Raw genomic sequence first — 18,298 nt, 5'->3', positions numbered from 1 at the left:
AGGATTGTCTGTTGTCTTTTCTACACCGCGTTCCAATTCCTTCTGCCATTCACGTGTAGCTGCCTCATCTTTTGTATTTTCGGAGGAGGTGAGATTGACTCGTCCAGAAACAAGCCTAACTATCACAGGACAGACCAAAATAAGAAACATCAATAGTTCCAAACTCGAATCAACACTTATGTGTTCTTTTCGAGACACAGAATAAGATGACCGTACGGAGTGTCATAACCATTAATTTTTGAGAGCCCAGCCCGACACCACTCCACCAGAATTCTGATTATATTCAGACCTCGAAACTAATTTAATTTATAATTATTTCGTGTTAATGCACGATGATATCGCCACTATTACTTTGTTCTTTAGCTAAAGTCTCATACTCAGATTCTTACCAAGATCTGCTGAATTATTTCTGTGGGAATATCAGCAGCCGTACTAAATAACTGAATCATAAGATATCAGTGGACCATAGAACTGAATTACAAGATAGCAACCGACCACGCTGCGTGTATGTGGGTTTGTAATCCACTCTATCCGAGTCTACATACTTCAATCCCACGATAGAATGTAGACTCATGTAGAGTATAATAGACTCACCAGATAGACATCCTGTTAGCGACCATGGATCAAAAATCAATTAGTGGATAATTCCCAACAAGTAAGGACACGTGGGCGGAAATGTGACGCTCTATTGGCCCGATCTGGGTCTCTAATAGGGCCTCTAATTGTTTAAGTGGCTAAAGTGGAGTGGCTCTGAAGGCTTAAGGGCTTGCTTACTGTATTTAATTACCGGTTATCTACGTCAATGTAAACCCTCATAAAGCTTGTAAGTAGTCTCCACTGTAGAGTGGGCTTATTTCTTGTTTATAGCTCGTGTAGCTCGTGTAGTGGCCCCGGCCCTGCCAACCCAAACTACACTCCCCCATTGCTGTATCAGTGCTAATGGCAACTTGTATCGCAATTTATTCTGAGAAATCCTCTACACGACAAGCTGGTTAAAGGTGGACAAGTATTTAAAGCTGCAGTTAAAGGGAATCTCAAACTGCAGATATGGAACGAGCCTTCGCTAAGTTTGAAGGTGAGTTGAGCACTTTTTTAGCATCTTCAAACAGTTTTAAAATTGAATTTTAGTAATCCATGCTGCTTTACGGAGCACACTGCACAGCTTATTTTGACTCTATTTTCAAACACTTTTCAAGTGGGCAGTGATTTTAATGAGTAAGCACATGCATCTCGAATGTTCAAGTTCCTACTCGACTACCATCATTTTCCAATGGCAACATGTTGGTGCGGTAATATTTTGCAAATAGTGCAATTCCGCACTTTGCCTTATACTTATTTATGTGCGGCAAATTTTGAGACAACGAAAGACTGCAATTAAGCTGAACAATTCGCCAAATCTTACGTATTTTCTCTGAAATGGTTTGTAGTGGAACACCACTGGTTGACTGGTTTTAGATGAAATTATCAATATTTTAGACTTAGCATATTCAACTGTTATGCGAAATGTTCTTCCTTGGAATCACTTAAACTCTTAAACATCAAACACGCTAAACTGAATGACTCATGTTGAGATTCAATAAACTTTCAACCGATAAGAAAACACTGATGTCGGGTAAGGCCAAGTTGGTAGTTGTCAGTCTGCACAAATCTCTTTTCACTTATTTGTTGGCTCAAATCGAGGAAGAGCATTCCAACCTGGCTGAGACATCTAAACTCTTACTACATCACTAAACAATCCAATGATTCGTTCACTACTTTTGAGTTCTGACTCCCGACAATCATTACGTCGTTCTGCAATTAAAGGTAATTTATATAATATAATATTTAAGGTAATTCATGTTCATCAAAGTTTAACCCCGCGACGGGGATGATAATTGAAATGTCTGTTCCCATTAAAATCTTTTTATGGTCAAATTTAATATCAAAATTAAAACCCCAATTTACTTTACTAAATTTGCTATGACATCACCAACATTAATGGTAATACAGTTACTATAACTATAGTTACTATAGTTACTATAGTTACTATAGTTACTATAGTTACCACCTGTTCACTGACACAGTCACTACATTTCTCAGCTCATGTCATTGTTTTCGTTTGACACAGCTGCCTTGGTAACTAAAGTGCTAAATTTCAAGGTCATCTGCAATATAACGGGAAGGTATGATGCAGCAAAGCTGCTGCTAAATGCTATTTAATGACCTGAATATCAGAACTAGAACTCCACAAATTTCAGCAGAAAAATTTACGAGACATAGCTTCCAAGCTAATCAATATTCTTCTTGATGGTGACGTTAAGGCAATTTCATCATAACTCTGTACACGGCTCCTCATAAAAGTAGCAACATGGTCACCTGTATATCCCTTTATATACACGTCAAGCCATTCTGCAACCCAGTATCGTTATTATGCCGTTGTTTTGTATATTTTCTCCGCTGAATCTCGCTGATGAAGCTTGCTGACGGGTAGGTTGCTCCATTCGTTACAGGAGCCTATAACCTTTCTCACCGTGTATCATTTAATACCACTAATTAAACGACTGCAACCTTTTCTTTACGTTCATTAATTAGGTAAGCAGGGTGTGATTAGATGCAGGTGCTGTAAAGGAGCACACCAGAGCCAGTCATTCACAGGGCCTCTAGTCTCCACTATATACCTCATACTTTAGCTGCTTCAGAGCCAGTCATTCACAGGGCCTCTAGTCTCCACTATATACCCCATACTTTAGCTGCTTCAGAGCCAGTCATTCACAGGGCCTCTAGTCTCCACTATATACCCCATACTTTAGCTGCTTCAGAACCAGTCATTCACAGGGCCTCTAGTCTCCACTATATACCCCATACTTTAGCTGCTTCAGAGCCAGTCATTCACAGGGCCTCTAGTCTCCACTATATACCCCATACTTTAGCTGCTTCAGAGCCAGTCATTCACAGGGCCTCTTATAGTCTCCACTATATACCCCATACTTTAGCTGCTTCAGAGCCAGTCATTCACAGGGCCTCTAGTCTCCACTATATACCTCATACTTTAGCTGCTTCAGAGCCAGTCATTCACAGGGCTTCTAGTCTCCACTATATACCCCATACTTTAGCTGCTTCAGAGCCAGTCATTCACAGGGCCTCTAGTCTCCACTATATACCCCATACTTTAGCTGCTTCAGAACCAGTCATTCACAGGGCCTCTAGTCTCCACTATATACCCCATACTTTAGCTGCTTCAGAGCCAGTCATTCACAGGGCCTCTAGTCTCCACTATATACCCCATACTTTAGCTGCTTCAGAGCCAGTCATTCACAGGGCCTCTAGTCTCCACTATATACCCCATACTTTAGCTGCTTCAGAGCCAGTCATTCACAGGGCCTCTAGTCTCCACTATATACCTCATACTTTAGCTGCTTCAGAGCCAGTCATTCACAGGGCTTCTAGTCTCCACTATATACCCCATACTTTAGCTGCTTCAGAGCCAGTCATTCACAGGGCCTCTAGTCTCCACTATATACCCCATACTTTAGCTGCATCAGAGCCAGTCATTCACAGGGCCTCTAGTCTCCACTATATACCCCATACTTTAGCTGCTTCAGAGCCAGTCATTCACAGGGCCTCTAGTCTCCACTATATACCCCATACTTTAGCTGCTTCAGAGCCAGTCATTCACAGGGCCTCTAGTCTCCACTATATACCCCATACTTTAGCTGCTTCAGAGCCAGTCATTCACAGGGCCTCTAGTCTCCACTATATACCCCATACTTTAGCTGCTTCAGAACCAGTCATTCACAGGGCATCTAGTCTCCACTATATACCCCATACTTAAGCTGTTTCAGAACCCGTCATTCACAGGGCTTCTAGTCTCCACTATATACCCCATACTTTAGCTGCTTCAGAACCAGTCATTCACAGGGCCTCTAGTCTCCACTATATACCCCATACTTTAGCTGCTTCAGAACCAGTCATTCACAGGGCCTCTAGTCTCCACTATATACCCCATACTTTAGCTGCTTCAGAGAGCTGGCCCCAATTGCTATTGGATACCTCTGCTTCAGGACCTACGTTATTATTGCTCTCTCACTTTACGATACTTTGTGAGTGTCTGAGATCGTGAGATCGTAATTTTACTAACGTCATGCTGTACACCAATTCTCTCCATTAATCGTCAAATGGTGACGATTTCGTAACGTTTTGCTGATTTGAGTGTTATACCAACTTTTTACGATTTGTAACTATGCTCACATCGTTCGATAATTTTATTTGCATACGGTTGTCTCATTTTTTCCTCAGTATTGAAATTTTGGACAAATTTAGAAAGTTTTATGATTTCTACATTTTCACTCTCCTTAAGCAACCCTTTGAGACTAATAGAATTGTTCAATCTGTCAAATTGATCTCGTAAATTAAAGATTGCTTGGAATTAGACTAAAGCGTTGCAGTAATTAGGACACACATTTAAAATGTGGATATCATGTTAATTTCCATCACCAAATAGAGTATGTGTGTTTACAGCACTAAGTGCTGGCTGTTTAATGTAGTTTCAACTTCCTCTTTTACAGGTATCAAACCAATTAACCGCATAATTATACTGTACTCGTAATGGTATGGTACCATCACTAATAGCATCACTGATAATGCTAGATGTCAATGTGCTTACATTTTAAGTGTGTCAAATCCCTGGTACAATATATATAATTGTAGTTCTTTGTAAAAATATCACATACCGCGCTCAGCATTAATCTTATAAAGTTATGATAGTATAATGGAGCTGCTTTTCTTTTGACGCTTGAAATTAATTCTCAAATTGATAAAATTCCTTCGTCGTTATTGCGGGCTGATTCCGATGGTTTCGCATCGTTACATCTAGTATATTGGTATTGTCAACTACTACCGTAACACTAGCATAATGGCTATTTGCGTATACAGTATGTACATAAATCGTGCATTGAGACACACAGAGCTTATATAGCTTATATATATTATCTTATATGTATATTATATAGCGCTGCAATCTTACAAACTGATCCTCACCATATTTTATTCATATAATATATTAGTTGTATCTGCTATTTTATCTTAGTCTCTCTTCTTTTCTCCTTCATGAGAATCTTAAATTTAGTATTTTTCATTTTAATCGACGATTAACTATCCCATTTCTTTGTCACAAAATCTTCAATAGGCGAGATCTCTCATGAAACTATAGTAACTATAGTAACTATAGTAACTATAGTAACTATAGTTACTATAGTAACTATAGTTACTTCATCTGACACCTATCGGCACAAGATTACCAATTCGTAGAGGTCGTTAACTCAATCGTCATAAGTAAAAGAGCTCATGACCAATGTCGCGACATGAATGATTATTAATGGATTCTCGTGCATCTTTGCAGTCGCGTGTTATAATTTAGCTGAAAATACCAGGTTACTGCCAAGCTATTAATTTAATATCTTATGATACCCAGGTATTCTGAATTTACTGTAACTTTGGAGACTGGGTGCAGTAATGTCCCAGAGGGTTTGTAACATCATGGATGCTGACTAAGCTTACCTGATCCTCTCCAACTTGTATTACTATTAGTACACTACTTCATTCACACCAGTCATTTCACTACATTAAACTGATTGAGGTTATGCCCTTTGTACATGCTGAAGCGATATGCTATGATGAGTGGAATATGAGTTAGGATCAGTTTGGTCCGTTTCATGGCAAAAACATTTATTGATACCCAGGTATATTCAACCCTCAAACTGGGGGACAATTTACCGGGTTTCATTTCTAGTAACCTTCATTTCTCTTAATTACTGGTATTACGTACAAATTAAGGCGAATCGTAGATTTGATTAACTGAGCTTATAATATCATAATACGTAAATTCTCGCGATACGTTTAGTGTTATAAACGTTTAGTGTTATAAACACTAGCAAAGGACTACAGGGAAAGTCACCCTCAGCACACAGGCCCCCCAAAGCTAAGACTTCAAATCGTAGATAGAGGAACATCACTCATCAACAGAAAGATTAAAGAAGCCCGATTTTTAGTTGAAAAGAAACCAACACTCAACGACAAAACAGAGTTGAACAATCTAACACAGTTTTTAGTTGAGTGACGTGTAAATAGTAATATTTTCGTTTAAATTTCACTCCTCTGCTGTCCATTAATTTCTTTTATCTCTTTTAATCTTTTATCTCCTGTACACGTCACGCTATTCGTTAATTTTCAGATGAGCTCTATTTGATAAATTTTGTCAGTTTTTTGTTCATATTTGCTCTGATTTCGTTAAAAACTATTTTACAGTAGATTTATAACTATTTTACAGTTATATATTTTGTTTGAACTAAATTTCGTCGTCAAATTTTTAATGTACATATTGATCGTTATAATTGAATTAATACTATTTCAGAATATGAGTATGACGTAGAAATGTCGATACGTTATTCAGATATTTATTTCCATTAGAATCTGTCTTCACTGAGTCTATTCAGAAACAATCAGAAATTTGAACAAAAGAACTATTTTTAAGCAAGGATGTTAAGTACGTAGCGTATCTTATAATTAATTTGTCATTTCGACCATTGATTCATTAAAATGAGCATTTAGATATAAATATAAATAATACATTTCTACACAATATGACTTCATGGCTTCGTCGATTAGGGCGTCACTTTTAATCTGAAGCACCTGTGTTCTGAGCCCGCCGACGAAAATTTTATTCACACTTTTTGGCGATTATGAATAACTAATAATACCTCAGTTATCAAATCAGCAAAGCACGATACAGTATGGTATGGAATTGAACTTGAAGGAGAAACATAATGAAATAGTCATCCGGCCGAACAAATTTATAGCGACTTTTTCCGCCTTAATCAGATTCTTAGTCACCTTTTAATTTTATATTTTAGTCACCGGGCCATTTTGGTAGCAATTTGTATTCAAGCAGATTATGATGCCGATTACTGATATAAGGCAGATATGATAATAAGGCAGCTTATGATGTCAGATGTGCGGAGCGTGGCAGCTGCTGATCTTTAAATTAGTACTTGCGTACTTTGCGGAAACGTTTATCGCAAGAAATGCGTGCGTTATTCGGACAAAATTTAACATCAACATTTTTTTCTTCTGAAACTGCAAAATAGGCCGTATTTCACGTATTTCTTAGAATTTTTACAAACGGCGTATTTTCTACCGGTTTTAATTCGGCGTACTTAACATTTTAAACACTTAACGATGTTTTTAAGTCCACAGTGGTCTTTGAGGCTAGTTGGGCCAAAGGTGTTTAAACTTACCAGTTAAATCATTTAGTACTCCTGATCGACAGTCGAATGCAGCACCAGTTTCTGACGATACAGTTTCAATAATAAAATATACAATATGACATATATGTTGTCTCGAAACCATCACCACACAACACCCTGACTCAGAATACTCTAGTATTCCATCACCACACAACACCCTGACTCAGAATATTCTAGTATTCCATCACCACACAACACCCTGACTCAGAATACTCTAGTATTCCATCACCACACAACACCCTGACTCAGAATACTCTAGTATTTCATCACCACACAACACCCTGACTCAGAATACTCTAGTATTCCATCACCACAGAACACCCTGACTCAGAATACTCTAGTATTCCATCACCACACAACACCCTGACTCAGAATACTCTAGTATTCCATCACCACACAACACCCTGACTCAGAATATTCTAGTATTCCATCACCACACAACACCCTGACTCAGAATACTCTAGTATTCCATCACCACACAACACCCTGACTCAGAATACTCTAGTATTTCATCACCACACAACACCCTGACTCAGAATACTCTAGTATTCCATCACCACACAACACCCTGACTCAGAATACTCTAGTATTCCATCAACACACAACACCCTGACTCAGAATACTCTAGTATTCCATCACCACACAACACCCTGACTCAGAATACTCTAGTATTTCATCACCACACAACACCCTGACTCAGAATACTCTAGTATTCCATCACCACACAACACCCTGACTCAGAATACTCTAGTATACCATCACCACACAACACCCTGACTCAGAATACTCTAGTATTCCATCACCACACAACACCCTGACTCAGAATACTCTAGTATTCCATCACCACACAACACCCTGACTCAGAATATTCTAGTATTCCATCACCACACAACACCCTGACTCAGAATACTCTAGTATTCCATCACCACACAACATCCTGACTCAGAATACTCTAGTATTCCATCACCACACAACACCCTGACTCAGAATATTCTAGTATTCCATCACCACACAACACCCTGACTCAGAATACTCTAGTATTCCATCACCACACAACACCCTGACTCAGAATATTCTAGTATACCATCACCACACAACACCCTGACTCAGAATACTCTAGTATTCCATCACCACACAACACCCTGACTCAGAATATTCTAGTATTCCATCAGTATCACCACACAACACCCTGACCCGCACTCAGAATATTTACAAAGACCTTTTAAAGCTTTGTCTGCTTATTCGGTCCCATAATTTGCTCTGATGAGCGTGGCAGGGGGCCGTTTATCAGGTATGTACGCCGGCTTCTCAATCGTTGGGAATATCTGCGGTTCATTGTTCCATTATGCGCCTCACAGACCAGAAACCCGTCCTACGGACAAACTTTTACAGCAAGGCACTTGGTAAGTGTTAGTATAGTGTTACGCAGTGTGAACACGGTGTTACTGTAGTTACTATAATTGTAGTTAACTTTACTTTAATTGTAGTTACTTTTTTTACTTTAGTTGCTTTAGTTGCTTTAATTACTATAGTTACTATAGTTACTATAGTTACTATAGTTACTATAGTTACTATAGTTACTATAGTTACTATAGTTACTATAGTTACTATAGTTACTATAGTTACTATAGTTACTATAGTTACTATAGTTACTATAGTTACTATAGTTACTATAGTTACTATAGTTACTATAGTTACTATAGTTACTATAGTTACTATAGTTACTATAGTTACTATAGTTACTATAGTTACTATAGTTACTATAGTTACTATAGTTACTATAGTTACTATAGTTACTATAGTTACTATAGTTACTATAGTTACTATAGTTACTATAGTTACTATAGTTACTATAGTTACTATAGGGTTACTATAGTTACTATAGGGTTACTATAGTTACTATAGTTACTATAGTTACTATAGTTACTATAGTTACTTTAGTTACTATAGTTACTATAGTTACTATAGTTACTATAGTTACTTTAGTTACTTTAGTTACTTTAGTTACTTTAGTTACTTTAGTTACTTTAGTTACTTTAGTTACTTTAGTTACTTTAGTTACTTTAGTTACTTTAGTTACTTTAGTTACTTTAGTTACTTTAGTTACTTTAGTTACTTTAGTTACTTTAGTTACTTTAGTTACCTTAGTTACTTTAGTTACTTTAGTTACTGTAGTTACTATAGTTACTATAGTTACTGTCGTCACTGTAGTTACTATAGTTACTATAGTTACTACAGTTACTACAGTTATTCAAGTTACTGTAGTTACTATAGTTACTGTCGTCACTGTAGTTACTATAGTTACTATAGTTACTACAGTTACTACAGTTATTCAAGTTACTGTAGTTACTATAGCTACAATAGTTGCTAAAGTAACTATAGCTGTTACTGAGCGACTGATTGGGTTGCAAGGATTGCTCTGCTGGGATTAACTCAGTTCTGATTAATTCCAGCTAGCTTGAATGCGTGTTGTTGTGGGTGTTATAGTGCACACTTTACAGTACTACAGTAGTCAGTGCTAGTACCCTTCATTCTGCTACAGTGCTTCTAATGTCTTTAAAAGTTTCGCTAGGATGTACTATATTTGTCTGAAGTTTTAAGATTCAATGGCGACTTCTGAATTTGTACGTTGCCATGGCCACCATAGCAACCACAATCAGTCCCCTAGCAACCGAAGTAAATTTTAAAATACTGAATCATCCATAGGAAATGGGGCTTTATCATTATGGAGCGCGTTATAAAATATTAAGACAATTTTTATCATACATCAAAACAAAGTATTTCTTGATCAAAAAGAAAAGATATGACCCAAATTATTCAAAAAGTACATTCAAAACACACTGTAGTTTACCAGTCATCTATTAAGCTTTTAGCCAATGTGTCACATTAGTAGGTTTATAACCTTGTACAACACCGTTCCTCAGTTGTTTATAGTATACTAAAGGACACTTTATTTGTAGGTTTATAAACTACTAGTTACAGTAAACCACCACCTATTATATACGTTTAGAAGCTATTAGCAGCACTATGAGCTGTTGTTACACAGACCAAGTTTATAACGTTTTAAGTACATTGTACCCGACAGACTGTACATTTCACAGATTTATACTTTTATAGTAACTACCAGTTATCATTGTACAGACCAGATCAGACAATCTAAACTCATTAATAAATACAGCGGTTTATTAATCCAATCTTTATATAATCGACCATGGTTGGTTTCGGGCAGTATGGGGGTAGTAGCTCATATTAGCACTTTTCGGTTTCCAGTCGAATTAATGGACCCATAATTCCATAATGTGCACACGTTTCAATAGATTAAAGCTAATACTACTACTTGTAGTAGTAGTAGCAGTACTACTAGTACTAGTTGTAGTAATAGATTACTACAGACCGACCAGTAAGTATGCATCCACTCTGCTCTCCACGACACTAGTATACTGCTTCAACTTTATTAAAGAAACGTTCACAATAGCCACACCTGTCTCTTTTGTTTCTTGAGATGAACAAAGATTCTAAATTGGACTGACTAATTCAACACTTCCTGTTTATATGAACTAAAGCAGCGTTTTTAGACCTTCAGCTGTGAACCTTCAATAATGTTCGTCGTTTTTCTAAGCTTTATACTATAGTTTTGTCTTCGTGTTGTAGTTTTATCTTCATGCTGTAGTTTAACACATCTTCATGTGATGCGACCAGCTATATGGAACATGATCATTAATCTATATTCTATATATTAAAATGCATATGCTCTCTCTCTCTCTCTATATATATATAGAGAGAGATATATATTATATATATATTCTCCATTAATCTGTAGTCTCCGGTTAAATATATGTGGAGTTTAGCCCATTTAATCGCTTTGACAGGGTCTTAGATCCGCATCATAAGATATATATATATATATATATATATCTGTGTATATATATAATGCAGTCAATATTCTGGAATAGACCTCTGTTCGATAGGTTATAACACACTCCGGCGGTATCCAGGAGAGGTTATGTAAAGAGCCTTTTTTAGCGTTCTCGTTTGTGGACCGCCGTCATCTTACCCACACAATATAGGGATATACAAACTTCACTGTCAACTTAAGTTCTGGAGTGACATGTTCGAACCCCTTCAATTAATTTCCTGTCTATCAAGCAGGTCCACATTTCATTTTGACGCAAAAATCTTGAACAGCTTATACTCAAACCATTCCGCGCTCCTAATTTAGCCCTTGAGCCGCCTTAAGTACAGTTTAGAGTACAATTTAGGGGTGCAGCAGCGACCTCCTGTTTGGACCGCTTTTAACGCTGCTCTTAGTTAATTTTTTCAATTTATAAGACGTGCAACTTTAAGCAGATTTTTGTTTTCGGATAAGACTTTCTTCACGAGAGCCACATCTGAAACTATGCTTGGTGTAGCTCGTTGGGATAGTATAGGAATTCTGGTTCCTATAGTTGGGAATGAGGTAGTTGTCTGTTCACAGATCGCCCTCTAAACTTACAAGGAAATATTTCCTGTAGATCCTTGGTATATACACAACATTTGACAGAGCATAGTGTGGAGTGAGCTATGTGCCCATCCTTGGAGAACGCGGTGGATGTCCTTGCTGTACGGCAGTGTTAAACAAGGAACTGAAACCGAGGGGTTCCGTTCAGGCTCTTCACACTTTGTTTCTGTCTAGTTCTAATGTACCGTCACAATAGTGACTTTAATATATAATAAAGCTATAATAACATATAAATAAGTGTTTACTTAGCTATTTAGGTGCGCACGTACTTAAGCACTTAAGTTGAGAGAGCTATTAAGTAAAAAGTTATGCTGAAGTGTCCGTTTGTGGACAACATAACTTACTTACTTTAACTTACTTTAACTTTTCACTCGAGAAGAAATGTTTAAGTGTCGGTGAAATAGTGTTTGCAGCTGGTGCAGGGTCTCAATATGGAACAGGGGCCCATATTTTGATTAATGAAATTGCACTTTGGTATATCAGGGGTATTAAGAGATAAAGCTGCATAATATGTTACATGATCATGATAGTCTGCTTTAATATTATGTCAATATGTTGTACGTTATCGGACAGCGGCTTGTAGAGACTTGTAAAGATACAGAGATTTTAAGTGCCATATTACGATTCATTTTCTAGTCTTGTTCCGGGACTATTTTTGTTTAGATAACCTAAACCTCAGACTTCATGGTCTGCAGGAAATAGTTTAGCATGTTCGTTGTTCATACTCTCGGTTAAAGTCGCATATTTATTATTTGCTGTATCTTTGAACTGTACTGGTCTAAATTTTTTTTAAATTTTGTACTTTCGTATCCACTCAAACTTGTCATGTCAAACGTCACAGTTTAGTTTATTTGTGCACTCAGGAATTCATTTACTTTGAATTCCATTAATTTCATCGGCTGCGTAGATTAATAAAGTATGGCTGATTCGATCCACGATCTATTCGATGCAGACGCCTCTGATAGGAACCTACCTTCACCTTATATGGAGAAATCCTTTGCTAAGTTTGAAGGTTCGCAGTTTCCTCGCAATATACCGAAGTCAGATAAATTAAAATTATGAAAATCTATATTTATTCTATATTACTCTCTGTAGTATTTTTTGAATCCATATCTGTGCTACCTTATCGGCCCTTTTCCGGACCGTGAGCGGCCTAATTTAGGGCATCTCAGAAGTTTAATTTTGACAATTTTACGAATATTTCTATTCTTCGTGTCTAACACAAACAAATTAAAAAATTACCGTACCGGTACAAATCTAAACAACACTAGTGCAATATTTCAATACATGGCAGTGTGAGAGTCTGAGTATATTGTCAAAAAATTGGTCCAGTAACATAACGGTATACATTATAATTAGCAGCCCAAATTGTGAGCATTGAGAGCAAATTACTCGAATAGGCCGTCAAGTAAAGAGCCGATAAGGTATCCTGGCTGCACTTATATTTTGATTCGGTGCTTCTGATTTACCAAAATCAACTTCATGTTGTTGCTACATTGCTACGAATAGATGAATCATATTTGATGCTACTTTTGTACCATCATTTGGAAAATTCCTCTCAACAACATGTTCCACTCGTGCACTAACACTTTTCTCCTTTATAAAAAGTTTCATTGTTTTTTAATTTAAATCAGGAAATTATTTATTATACTGATACATAACACTATAAACTGGATTATAACACGTGTTTATTACAGCTCAAGAGTGTGCCAAGGCAGAGGAGAGAGTTTACGCGTGCAGAAAAGCTATCCTCGGCCAGATATTCTTTATAATCGTCTACTTCGTCTTCTGTTTCCAACTGATGTGTTTATACAACTATTACCACAACAAACGGTGGAGCTATCTATATTGGGACTCAGGGGCTGATTAACAGCTCACATCAAAAGTTAATGTTAAATGTAATCTTCATAACGATCTCTATGTCATGTAATGTAATAATGTTGTCAGATATGAATTTAATCTGATGGTTTGACGATAAAGCCAATGATTGTAGTTCAGATTTGGGTTAGCTTTGTTTGCTAACGAAATTGAAAAATGTTCGCGGACACAACACAGACAACTTTATCTTGGCAGTGAGTTCAAGGTGTGGACTTTATATCTGGATACAATTTCACCTAGGTTGAAACTAAGTTATCATTATAACCCCCTCAGTGAAACAGCTGAGAAGTTGAAATCCTCATGAAACTGTTGTAGGTTTATAATAACCTACTAACACGTGCGCCACTTCTCAACTCATTGATGATGTTATTTCAATATTTCATGTTATTTCAATATTTAAAATAAATATTGCACGGGTATCACCCGTTAATGAAAATGTTATTTTTTTTTGTGTATTTGTTTGAGTCACAAACAAAATTTATATATTTGTTTGTAATATTATTATTATGTATCTGAAAGAGCGGTTTTTGTCGACTTCTCCCTTATATGGCTTCTCCCTTATAGCTGAAAATTCAACACACGGTTCTGGTTCGGCAAAGCCTTGTTAAAAGGCATCCATTCAGCAAGCTCTCAGTGAACATTGAGTTCATAGTAGCTTGTAATCTGTCAGCTAATGCTATAATGGACTCGTTTATGCGAGTTTTTTTTTTGTAACACAAAGAAAGGAGTCAAAGCAGGCACCCACTACCCAAACGATTACCTGAGGACCCCAGGCTTTATTCATAAACCGAATAAAGTTTCGGCAGAATGACAGCCTGAGCGCCGCCCAGTAACCCAAACGAATGACAAAACAATGCTTTGCTCATGAGTATCGGAAGCAGAAAGTTCCTACTTCCTGCTTTATAGTGACAAACCCGTTGCTAACAGTAACGTCAAACCATAACCCCGAAGCTATCCATAACCCTAATATATAATAACCTTAATATAATTTCATGGCTCATACCCTAACCCTAGCCCTAAACATAGTCTAACTCTAATCTCTATGTAATATACTTACTTTTACTTTGGGCGATCCTCAATCGAAATCCCATTCACTGTCTGACTCCACACGTCTCGATCGCACATAACAGTTCGAAGGTCGTCTAACTGGAGCCCAGTGTCACGAGCTACTACGTCCAGGAAGGTGAGTGGTCTCCTTCCACGGCCGGATTGGGCAAGTCGCCAGGGCCGGGGAGGATAGAGGAGATAACTTGGTCAGAAGCTCTCATGCAATGCCCAGCAAATCTGGAACGCCTCGACGCAACCACTGATGCAATAGATGGAAGGTTGCCATAGATCTGCTTGAGGGTTGGATGCTTCTTCCACGAGATGTTCTTGGCCTTTATTAAAAGACGGGTGTAGCATCAGTTGAGGCGCTTCTCAAGCTGCTTGTTTATGGTCCATGTCTCTGATCCATAGAGCAATACTGGTTCGACACAGGCTCTAAAGAACTTGACTTTCAGTTGTTCGGAAATGCCAGAGGACCAGACTTTTTGCAGTTTAATAGAGGCTGACCAGGCCATTCCTTTCCTTGTGTTGAAATCCTTTCTACTGTCCGCAATGAAAGAGCCGAGGTATTTAAAATCATCAACCTGTTTAATCTGGCGGCCTGAGATGGAATGTAAGTCGACAGTGTCAGGGATGTTGATGGTCATGAACTCGGTCTTAGAAGCATTCATAGCAAGACCAACTTGTGCGGCTGCATTTTCAAGGTCTGTCAGCAGAAGTTGGACTTGCTCTATGGTGTCTGAAATTAAGGCCAAATCATCAGCAAAGTCAAGGTCTGTGATTTTGACCGCAGGCACTCTTCGACTTTTCCTAGGCACGATGGTAAGACCGAATTCTTCACCCATGCAGCTTCTGAGGACATAGTCAAGGACGATGATGAAGAGAAAGGGTGCTAGAGTGTCCCCTTGAAGAACTCCAATAAGTGTCCTAAAAAAGTCAGTAAGGCCGTCGATGGTCTGGACACGAGAGAACGATGAGTCATAAAGAAGCCTGATAGTGATAGCATCTACAAGTGGAGCAGGGATACCGTAGAGGGAGAGGGTGTGGAAAAGGGCATCCCGGTTAATGCTGTCGAACACTTTCGAAAAATCGACAAACACAATTGCGGCTGAGCGATTTCCGATCTTGCATTCCTCGAGTATACGACGTAGGGCAAGGACCTGTGGGAGTGTGGATCTTCCTCTACGGAACCCATTTTGGTTTGGCCGCAAGAGGGGATCAATGAATGGGTAGATCCGGTTGAGGATGAGCTTGTTAAAAACTTTCGCTGCAACCGGTGCCAGTGAAATGCCACGGTAGTTTCCTGGATTAGTAAGATCACCCTTTTTGGGGATAGGAATGATAGAGGCCGTTTTCCAGGCTTGAGGGATCACACCATCCATGAGTGCTTTGTTACAGAATCCGAGGAGGTTTTCACGTAGCTGGGGAAGCTTCCAGACTGAGGGAGGGATGCTATCTAGACCGGGTGACTTGGAGGACTTGACGGACTTCAGAACCGTGTCGAGTTCTGACATGCTGAAGGATGAGCAGCTGATGGGCAGGGTGTCAGATACTCGCTGGTTGAAGAAGGGGAGGGTGAGGTCCGGCGGAGGCTGTTCTCAGTTCTGTGCCTAGAAGGGACTTGAAGTGCTCGAACCAGATGTTGAGCCGTTCTTCGGTAGTGCCTCCTGGCACTTTGCAGTATGGCACAGTGTCGGAAGATGTTAGTTGCCTGATGATGTGCCAGGAACTGCGATGCCTGTGCTCAGGGTTAGTTTTCTCCAGCCGGTCAGTCTGTTGTCGAATGTGCTGTGAAGTAGCAGCATTATAGGCTTCGTCCAGTTGCTTCTTTGCGTCTTCAAGCTTTTCCTTGGACGAATAAGAGGGGGAAATCCTGTGACTCAGGGACGCATCCTTTTGGATATTGCGATGGTGTGCAATATTAGGATCGTTGTAAGGATTTTCCCGTTTCCTCTTCCTCTTTTTTGGCAACACCTTAAGTGCTGTGCTTGTAACGCTTTTAACGAGCAGGTCGTAGTCGGACTCGAGCTCTGCTTCCTCTAGGAGTGCACTGTACCTGTTTTTCACTTCCACTGCATACTGGTGTTTCATGATGGAATCGTGGATCAGTGGAGTCCAGTCAATGCTCCTAAGAGTGTCCCGTGCTGGAGTTTTGTTGACTCTGTAGCTGGCTTGAACAAAACATGTTACAATCCGGTGATCTGAACCGACAGTTTGCATGATGTTGTACGCTTGACAGTTCTTCACACTATTTGCCCACTTCTTACGCCAGAGTACAAAGTCAATTTGATGCTTTGTTCTTTTGGGGTCTTCATAGGTCCAAATTTTATTAGCCGGTTTCTGGAAACAGCGGTTAGCAACTATCAGCTGGTGCTGGTCTACCAGATCCAGTAGTCGTTCACCGTTGTCGTTGGTTGACTGATGGTATGTGAAACCGTAGCTATTACTGAGCTTCGCGTTGAAATCACCGCACACTGCTAGCATGTTGTGAGGAGGTACCTAAGAGATGATCCTGGTTAGAGCGTTGTAGAATGCAGTTTTTTCTTCAATATCACTGCAGTTAGTAGGAGCATAACAATTAACATGAAAGGACTGTGAGGCGAGGATTCCCGTTTACATGGAGCAAGATGATTCTGCTATTAACTTTTTCTACAGATAGGAGAGATTTCTGAATTCTAGGAGATAAAAGAAACCCAACACCACCAACCGACGCATTAACTGAATTCTTCGTAGCAGAAGCAGTGATGAGCTGATATGATAAGATGTTTTCAATTCTTAGGGATTCTTTGTGGTGTTGGCGATGCTCTTGCAAGGAGATAACATCATTATGATGCAGGAAGGCTGAGTGAGCTAACTCCTGCTTACGTGATACAGGGTTGAGAGTCCTACAGTTGAAGGTGCTAACCTGAAAAGGGGTTTTCCTACGAACTAAAAGGGTAGTAACAGGGTTGCTGCGACTATCAGGAGTCAGGACCCACCCCTCCCGGGGGTTTTAGGGAGGGCCCGTCATACAGGGAGCTAGCTGCCACTGAGTAGTTAGGGGCTTGAACCCTAGTGCTGTTATTGTGTGTCATCATAAAAGTGAGGGGGGATTTTGTCTAATGGCTAGACATTGTTCCAGGCACGGCGCCACTGCAACCTGGATGTGACACTATAATCCAATACCCCCATCAGTAGGTACAATCACGGGTGCAGGTCTCTATGCAATATAAAGTACCATGAGTTGCCACTCAATGCTCAAACTACCAGTACCATATTAATTTAAAAGGTAGCCCAGTGGAGCCTATGCACTATGGCAAAACTAAAAGGACATTTCATTATTAGTTACTTTGTCGGCCAGCTGTAATAGCAGATCATGCAAATATTTAAGCGTCCCAGGCCGGAGGAAACCTTACCGACTGGGGCCTAACTTTGAAAGTAAAAGAGGTAGCTAGACTTTCAGTTTTTTGCAAAATGTTCGCCTTATAAAAATAACGTTACCTGAACCTCCCAAGGAGGAAAATTAGGGACATTGTAAATTTTGAGTTATCCCAAAAAGTCTTATTTTGGGCCTAAAAATAGTGCGCAGCTAAATCAGCTTTAACTTTGCGGATTC

This window comes from Bolinopsis microptera, chromosome 2 (genome assembly GCF_026151205.1).
Source record: "Bolinopsis microptera isolate Bmic1 chromosome 2, MBARI_Bmic_1.0, whole genome shotgun sequence".
Lineage (NCBI taxonomy): Eukaryota > Metazoa > Ctenophora > Tentaculata > Lobata > Bolinopsidae > Bolinopsis > Bolinopsis microptera.
This window is presented reverse-complemented; position numbering follows the sequence as displayed.